This window comes from Cajanus cajan, chromosome 5, assembly GCF_000230855.2.
Source record: "Cajanus cajan strain Asha chromosome 5, NIPB_CcT2T_4, whole genome shotgun sequence".
Taxonomy (NCBI): Eukaryota; Viridiplantae; Streptophyta; class Magnoliopsida; order Fabales; family Fabaceae; genus Cajanus; species Cajanus cajan.
The window spans coordinates 66,369,686-66,379,762 of NC_138521.1; the positions used below are offsets into that span (position 1 = coordinate 66,369,686).

Genomic DNA, 10,077 nt, shown 5'->3' on the forward strand with positions numbered 1-10,077 from the left:
GCAACTGAGCCCAGAGCAAGCTTTTATGTACATCAATTATCAATATGAGGACATGCATATTCTTATGTGTCACCATCTTTGTGCTACAATTTTTTTTGTCTAACTGTCAGACCAAAAGGTTGCAAAAGGGATACCCTAAACAGAATAAAACCAGTAGTCTGCTGTTGCTTCGTTTTCAAAATGTATTGTTTTGTTGCTCAATAATTTTCCTACTCACTGGAACAGCCAACAATTTTGGAATTTAATATTTCATACCATATTTTATTTTAATTTTAATACAAACATAAGTTCTGAGTTGGGTCCAGTGGTGGATTGTGATTGTGACTGTCTCCCCTTCAAAAATAAAAGGAAAGGTGAAATTAAAAAAATACAAACTTAGTTGCAAATGCATCCCCAGTAAGCTTGTCAAGGAATATAACATTAATTAATAACTCATGAAATTGAGAATCAAGAAATACTAACTGAAAAGGCAAAATAAGCTGGAGATGCAGGGGATCGAACCCTGTACCTCTCGCATGCAAAGCGAGCGCTCTACCATTTGAGCTACATCCCCATGTCAAAGTTGCTAAAGTTGTGTGTATATATATCCAAAAAGCTAACAAAATATTTCGCCTTCTTTTCAACAAATGATGGAAGTATTTATAATATGCAGGCGCTGAAAAGAAAATCATGTAAACATTTGCTGAAAATAAATATTTTAAAATATCATAATTTTATTTAACTATTTACTTATTTAAGTAATGTTTTTATTCCATGTAAATAAAATTATCATTTTTTAAAAAATTTTGAAATAAATTAATACTTTATATTAATAAATAAAATAATTTAAATAAACTAATACATGTAATATTATTTAATGAGAAAATAAATAATACACCGATAATGTAAAATAATGGTACGTGTTATTTAATCACAAATTACCACTTATAAACTTATATTTGACGGTATAACATGGATTTAGGAACTAAATTTTTATAATAAATAAATAAAATGTCATTCCATAATAATATTTAATTAATTGATTTTTATAAAATTATATTACTTTTTTATTCATATCGTGGTAATATTTAATTAGGTGAGAGTATAAAATTACATTACACTGTTAAACTTTTAATTAATTAGAAAGCAGATTAAACACTCGAATTGAGACTTTGGTATTGATAAAAAATAAAATAAAATTGAGACATCAACGAAGACTAAAGAGAAGTGAAAAGAATTAAGAAGAAAATGAATTGGTTGCGTTGGAAATTGAATCATTAATAAGTTTAGGTAAGCTGTAAACATACTCATACCGACTTAACCATGAGCTACTTTTTTTTTCAAATTTTATTCTATGAAAATAGTTTTCTTATTTTCTTTAACAGCTTTTTATGAAATGTGTTTGATCATATAAGCTGAAAAAAGAAAAAAAAAAAGGAGCTTATACATACCCTTAGTTGATATGTATCATATTAGTTGAGATAATATTACGAATATTTCTACCTCTAATGTCATCTTTCTAATAATTTTTTTATGTTATTTTTTAAAAATATATAATTTAATTCTAACATATGTCACAAATTCTTAATTTGGTCTTTATACATAAAAATTTATTAAACCAACTCTTATATTTATATTCAACTCTTATATTTATATTTGTTAAACATTATTGGCATAGTCTTTAGTGTTGTAATTCTGTTACATTTTATTAATTAATTCTTATACTTGTAACACATAATCTTAATTTGATCCTACACATATAATGTATTTTAAGTTAGGATTGTACTTATAGATGATCAAATTAAGTCTATATTAATTGTGTTGGAACCAAATTAATAATGTGTTACATATATATATATATATGGATCAAATAAAAAATATATAAGGGAGTTAATAGTTTGAGAGACCAAATTAATAGTATTTACATGTATAGGGACTAATTAATAAATTTTTAGATATAAAAACTGCATTGAAAAATGTGTAAAGATGATTATATATTTAGCCTTTTTTCTATATAATATACATAGTATATATGGACCATTAGGGTTAGCTTAGTGATTGAGTGGGGAGGAGTTGGGGTAGTTAGAAGCATGAGAATTTAGGTTCAATCTTCATTGCGATCATCTTTGTAATCTTTCCTATCTTTACAAAAAAGAATACATAGTATATGTTTTCTAAGACATTAAATACATTTAAATTTTAATTTTTTAATATATATATATATATATATATATATATATATATTATTATTTTTATTTGATACCTCATTTATAAAGTAATGAAGGAATTTACAAAAAGATATATCTATGAATGTAAACGTGTGGGAAAAATACAGGTAGCAGTTCCCCCTTACTCTCTTCATCGAATAAATATCTGTATTATACTCGTTTCTATTTCTATGAAGATATTTGTTAAGCGAGTACCCATATATGTTTTCAATATCTGCGAATATATATAGATATTCACAGGTTTTTACTAATAAAAATACTTTAAAAAATTATAATAAAATATTTTAACTATATATTTTAGTTATTGTAGCAGTTTTTTTCTTCTTAAAGTTATAAAAATATGCAAAATAAAATCTGCATAATTATTTTTTTGAAGATTATAAAGTTAAAATTCAAATAATTTTCATGACGGAGGATCAAGAAGCGGAATCATGGACCTTATGAATCAAATGAGAAGAGTTTGAAGAGAAGTTAAAAAATTAGATTAAGTACTTACTAATATATATGTGTGTATGAAGGGTATTTATGTAAACTGAACATTGGAGGGTATGGATACTATGATACCCATACCTACCTTGTTAAAAAGTGAGTATAAATTTTTTTTATACACATTTACAATATTTATTTTCTACTCGTTGTGGATTCTTTGTGAATACAAATATTTTTTGACATCTCTAGATATACCATTACTTAAATGTTAAGTTTTCTTGATAAAAAAAAGTATGTTAAAATTTTCTATAAAGCTTTTTAAAAATTTATAAAAAAAATTATTAAACACTACAAGTTAAATGATTTATACCTACAAATGTTTTAATTATTCTTATAAGTTCAATAATTGTGGATAAAACTAAAAATTAATTTTACCTATAAATATTTAATATATATAAAACTCAAATAATTATTTTTTTTATATAACTTACATAATGGACAAATAGATTATTTATGAACCTATCTAAAATAGACATTTACTTACATTTTTTTCAATTTTTAAAAATAATTTGTATCTATCATTATAAGTGAATTTTATGGTAGTGAAATAAAATTGAATATATTATTGTCCCTTTAGTGGGCTGATGGGCAAAGCCTTGCATGGGAATATGAAGATGAAAGGTTAGCTACTAAAGCTTTTGGACCACAACTTCAAGTTTTGGGGCTATGTCCCCTTGGCCGAGCCGTGCCTCAGAATATGAATGTCAAAGGTAACTGCGCAGAATCAGGAGATGAACATCGAGGCAGGCTTTGCTGAATAACAACACTATAAACAATTATATATATTTTAAATATAAAAAATATTAATTTATATTTATCGCATAATAAAATAACTAAATAATTGATACAAATAAAATTTAAAATTATTTCCTCAATAAACTAGGAAATAGGTTGCAACCAATATAATCCTTTTGTCAACATTTTTCTTTCCTATACACTTTTCAGTTAAAGTAACAAGCAAATTATAATTTTCTTTATTAAATTTAAAGTGATTGATTACAAAGATGGATTACTAGTATTTTTTTATTCATTATCAAATAGTATTTTTGTCACTAATCTCCTTATTTTCTTGAAATATTTATATATTAAATTCAAATGTTTATTTATAAATAACTTGACATTAAAGATAGGTTTAATTATTTTTTTACAGCAAGTTTAATTAAATGCTATAATAAATGTTATATATAGTTACATACAAAAAATGTTATTATAGATGTATTATATATGTATAAATATATTTGACATATAATTATACACACTTTTAATGTTGATTTTGAATAAAATTCAACAACATATATTACATTATTATAACATATTTAAATTTTTTAACAATATATAATCACATATTGTATTTATAATGTAAATAAAAATAATTTTTAGTGATAAATATTTTGTCACTATAAAGTGTGTATCAATACATGACAATTTTTTTTTGTAGTAGTACCATTTTTTCTGTTAATATTTCACATCTTGTGAATTTTGCCTCATGTTTTCTCCCATAAATTTTGCCTCTTTACTTAAAAAAATTGTAAATTATCTTAATTGTGAAGATGTATTCTTACGTTGGGACAAAATTTGTAATATTTATAAATTATGGGGAAAATTTTCAAAATAAAAAATGATTTTTTTGTTCAAGAATTATAAAACTTTAGGATTGTGGTTTAAATAAGTTGACTCATAAACTCGTGTGTGTTTTATTTTTTATTTTAATAATTATACTTCTTATTTCTCGACATATATATTTATTTAATAAACAATATTTTTACGAGTCACAACTTCGCGATAAGGAACGTATACAAGTGACAACTCTTGATTCTCTGAAAATAAAAATTGTAAATTACTTTACTATCTGTTAAGTCTCAATTTTACCTCTTTTTGGATGAGACTTATTGAACAAATTCCACTCATCCTTTGAACCATTGCAATATAATTGTTCTCTTTTTGGTTCATTTTGTGTGCAGATATAACTAACCCAAATTCAGCTAACAATACCTTAATACACCTCATTTTTTGTGCAGGTATTGAGCTAGTGACTTGAGGATTGAAGACTCTTAGGATTGGAAACCTAAGAAGCTAAGGAGCAGAGAAGAGGTTCTGCGCCGGGCTCAATATAACCTGCGCTGGGCGTGACAAAAACAGAGTATTTCATCTCTGCCAGTTATATTGCGCCGGGCGCAAAAGGAATTAAGCCGGGCGCAAAAGGAATTAAGCCGGGCGCAAAAGGAATTGCGCCGGGCTTGTGTTGAGACAGAGAGTGCTTGACTTCTCTGGAAGAACTTGCGCCGGGCGCGAAGAATTGTGCGCCGGGCGCGGAACCCTAATCTGATCTCCCAGGCTCGTATTTGAAGCCATTTTCGGGGATCTTTCTCTCCATTCTCACATTGGGCGTCTCCAGGAGCTGCGGAAGGGATTCCCAGGGCTTGGGATCGTCCGTGTGCGGATCTTTCCTTCGGTTCTTCATCCTCCTTTCATTTCTATTTTGTATTTGCCCTCTTTGTTGAGTGGTTTCACCCATTTTGTGGGGTTAGATGTAACCAACGTACTCTATTGTAATCTTTACGATTTTAATGATATATATATATATATATATGTTGTTTTATTCTTTGTTGTGTTTGTTTCTATTCTTAATGCTTGCTTTGGATTGATCACCCTTTGCATGATTTAAGGTTCCATGGGTATTGGAAAATAACCTTTGAAACTAGTTCTGAAACATATGCCTAGTGGTGATTGTATCTAGGGATAGAGCTTGACCCATTAGTAGTCTTAAACCCTAGCCCGTAATGCGGGTGTAGATATTGGGTACTCAAGGGATTGATATTCAATATCCGCACCTAGGCTCTTTCTCTAAGGGATTAGGTTTGAGTAAACTTATGGGTTGACTAAGCAATGAATTCAACAAGAGATTAAGGATACATTAGTGTTACGTTTGGTGAAATCTGACCCCCACAACCTCACAATACCACAATACCATTCCTGACCTTTTCCACTCACAAAACAATATTTATTTACAGCTTTCATTCCAATAGTCACAATTTTGCATTCACTGCACAAACTATGAAATTGGAATTATTCTTTAGTCACGAATAGTCAATAAATGCTTATATTACCTTCTAATCCCTGTGGATACGATATTTTTACTACTTGAACGGCCGGTATACTTGCCGTGTTTGAGACCGTTGATAGAATTAAACGAATTTATAAATATTAACAAAAGTGTTTCAACGGAAATCTCAACAAGTTTTTGGCGCCGTTGCCGGGGATTAGAATGGCGATTTAGTATTTGTAGCTATTTGTGACTTATTCTTTGTTTTTATTGTTATTTTTATTTGTGTGTTGGTAATGAATTGTTGAAGCTAACCTGTGCGCTCTAGTCCTCTGCTTTCTCTTGTATGCAATGAACTGTGAACTAGATTGACCAATTCCTCTGAGCAGTTGCTGAGCAATCCTCAGATTGAGCACAAAGCAAGGAGGAACAAGAGCAACAGGAGGAGAAGGAGAGTAGAGCACTTCAAGTTGGTCACTGTCAGGCTCGGGACAGTAAACAAGCGCTTCCTGGGAGGCAACCCAGAGATCTGAACTGTGTTTTAGATTTTTGTTGCATGTTGTCCTGTGTTATAAGTGTTGTTTTGTATTATGTGTTGTGTTTTGTTTTATATTTTTTGTGGTATATGTTGTTTGTGTTATGTGTTAGTTGTTAGAATCATGTTTGAATGGGTAAATATAGGTACATTTTGTTTGGAATGTGAGGAATGAGGCAATTCTGTGTCTAGGTGGAAATAAGGCCTGATCCTAATTTAAAACCTGGGCAAATTGACCTTTTAAAGTGACTACGCGCCGGGCGTGACTCTTTTGTGCCCGGCCTAGTACTCAATTTTTGGTCTCTGGAACCACCACGCCGGGCGCGTTTAACGCACGCCCGGCGCGATATCAGATTTTGAAACCTCGTTGATTTTTACTGATATTAAGCCCGGCGCATCTGTGTTAAGCCCGGCGCACCACATTCCTGACAGCCCATATTTATCTGTTTTCAATCATGTTTCTTTATGTTCTGTTGTATGTTGTATGTTTGTGTGCTTTATGTTGCATTGTTATAGTTCATTTCCGTGTGCATGCATGTTGTGCTTAATTTTGGTCTAAGGATATTCTCCATTTTTGCTATATTTGCTTGGTCATCACTGTGTATAATTTTTGTGCTCACCATGTTCTTTCATGAGTACACTCTGCAATCACTTCTGGTTACCAGGACTTTCAGGCGTATACTGGTTGGCCTGGGGACCAGGCTCCTAAGTTTGGGGGAGTGGAGCTGCTGATGCTGATGGAGTTGATGATGGTAGAGCAGCTCTTGGAGATGATGATGACCAGACCCCATAGATGGAAGCAGATGGAGCCTACCTTAGTTTACCTTTGTCTATTGCAATTTATTCTTCTGTCTTTTATTTTCAGTATTTAACTGTTTTTATATATAGTTTTTTTTTGTGATTACTTTGTTGGTTCATTTTGTGAATATTCTGCTTTAGCATGGTTTTTAATCTTGTTGATACTTGCTTTGCTTGTGGTTGATTCTGGATTGTAGTTTGCTTGATGTTTATAGTGCTTGTACCCTAGACATTTTCAAGTCACATTAGATCTTTAGTTCATGACTAGTTGCATACGGGTTTCAATGTTGATCATAGAACTGAGCTGAGTTTGATAGTTGTGCATGCATAGCCGGGTGAGGTGTGAGCCTAAATACCTATGAGTGAACTACACTTAGGTTGCATGATAGACTTTGCTTGAGTTTCCCTGGTGGTTTGCTTATGTTGTGCACTTATATGATCAAGGCATTCACATTTCCATCTTTTGTTAACCATCTAAGCCAAAAAGCCATCTCCACTCTTCACTTGACCCATACCTTTCTAAGCCTAAACACCACACCTTCCACTTGTCCCAAACCATGAAAAATTAATCATAACCCTTGCTTTGGTTAAGAGAGCAAACTGATGACATCAAATAAGTTTGGGGGAGTTGAAGAATGGGGAATTTTGGGAAGAAGAAAGTATGTGGTCAGCCATTACAAAACAAAAAAAAAAAAAAAAGAGAAAAACAAAGCAAAACAAAAACAAAAATATTAAGATGCAAAAATGTAAATATGCATCTCATAAAGGCTAATGGCTTGGATCAGGTAAAGGGCATGTGCCAAATTGTTGTAATGGGGTATGGAGAGGGACACCATTGTAAAATCTTATTTGCTCTCTTAAGCTATAGCACCTTCAATCCTTGAAAAACCATAAAACTGCTACCGCTTGACCCTGCTTGACCCAGATTGCCCTAATAAAGACCTTGTGATAAGTGTCTGCATTTGTTTTACCACTGGTTTCATTTGGAAACGAAGAGCAAAGTTGAATTATGTGGCGTGAGTAGTAGACTAGAGAGAAACACTCACCCTGATACACTAGTGTGCATAGAGAGAAACATTTTCCTAGTGAGGATGCATACACAGATAGTCATTACTCTTCTCAGCTCTTTGATCTCTTTTGAAACCTTTGTTTGCACCTTGTCATGTTCTATTGCAATAATTGTGATTGGAAATTCATCTGAGGTTCATGCTTGCGAAAAGAAGATACAAGTAAACTAGGATGTAGAAATTGACTCACTTGCATTGCTTGTTATCTGCTAGATTAATTACCTTTTGCTTGAGGACAAGCAAGGTTCTAAGTTTGGGGGAGTTGTTAAGTCTCAATTTTACCTCTTTTTGGATGAGACTTATTGAACAAATTCCACTCATCCTTTGAACCATTGCAATATAATTGTTCTCTTTTTGGTTCATTTTGTGTGCAGATATAACTAACCCAAATTCAGCTAACAATACCTTAATACACCTCATTTTTTGTGCAGGTATTGAGCTAGTGACTTGAGGATTGAAGACTCTTAGGATTGGAAACCTAAGAAGCTAAGGAGCAGAGAAGAGGTTTTGCGCCGGGCTCAATATAACCTGCGCTGGGCGTGACAAAAACAGAATATTTCATCTCTGCCAGTTATATTGCGCCGGGCGCAAAAGGAATTAAGCCGGGCGCAAAAGGAATTAAGCCGGGCGCAAAAGGAATTGCGCCGGGCTTGTGTTGAGACAGAGAGTGCTTGACTTCTCTGGAAGAACTTGCGCCGGGCGCGAAGAATTGTGCGCCGGGCGCGGAACCCTAATATGATCTCCCAGACTCGTATTTGAAGCCATTTTCGGGGATCTTTCTCTCCATTCTCACATTGGGCGTCTCCAGGAGCTGCGGAAGGGATTCCCAGGGCTTGGGATCGTCCGTGTGCGGATCTTTCCTTCGGTTCTTCATCCTCCTTTCATCTCTATTTTGTATTTGCCCTCTTTGTTGAGTGGTTTCACCCATTTTGTGGGGTTAGATGTAACCAACGTACTCTATTGTAATCTTTACGGTTTTAATGATATATATATATATATATGTTGTTTTATTCTTTGTTGTGTTTGTTTCTATTCTTAATGCTTGCTTTGGATTGATCACCCTTTGCATGATTTAAGGTTCCATGGGTATTGGAAAATAACCTTTGAAACTAGTTCTGAAACATATGCCTAGTGGTGATTGTATCTAGGGATAGAGCTTGACCCATTAGTAGTCTTAAACCCTAGCCCGTAATGCGGGTGTAGATATTGGGTACTCAAGGGATTGATATTCAATATCCGCACCTAGGCTCTTTCTCTAAGGGATTAGGTTTGAGTAAACTTATGGGTTGACTAAGCAATGAATTCAACAAGAGATTAAGGATACATTAGTGTTACGTTTGGTGAAATCTGACTCCCACAACCTCACAATACCACAATACCATTCCTGACCTTTTCCACTCACAAAACAATATTTATTTACAGCTTTCATTCCAATAGTCACAACTTTGCATTCACTGCACAAACTATGAAATTGGAATTATTCTTTAGTCACGAATAGTCAATAAATGCTTATATTACCTTCTAATCCCTGTGGATACGATATTTTTACTACTTGAACGGCCGGTATACTTGCCGTGTTTGAGACCGTTGATAGAATTAAACGAATTTATAAATATTAACAAAAGTGTTTCAACGGAAATCTCAACACTATCGAAAATCATTAGTATCACAAATGATTTAATATTTATGATTTTTAACTAAGGATCCAAGATTTTTTAATTAAGGGCCAAAGTTTGATCTCTAATTTATCTTTGTAAAGAAATTTTACCTTATTAAAAAAAAATTTAATGACCATTAATAATATGTCAATTTTGATCATGACTTAATTATATTTTTAGTCCTTTAAATTTAAAATAATTATTTTTTTCCCAAATTTAAAACTTATATTCTTAAACTCTATAAATTAAAAAGAAAAATTGTTTTAGTCTTTATATATAT

The 10,077-nt window shown here is 31.9% G+C and overlaps 1 non-coding gene across 1 annotated transcript; it reads right to left on the reverse strand.

The window, feature by feature from the left end:
• Window positions 1–480: 480 nt before the first annotated feature.
• Window positions 481–553, reverse strand: TRNAA-UGC (transfer RNA alanine (anticodon UGC)). The gene has a single exon. It is a non-coding gene; the product is annotated as a tRNA-Ala (tRNA).
• Between the last annotated feature and the right edge of the window lie 9,524 nt (window positions 554–10,077).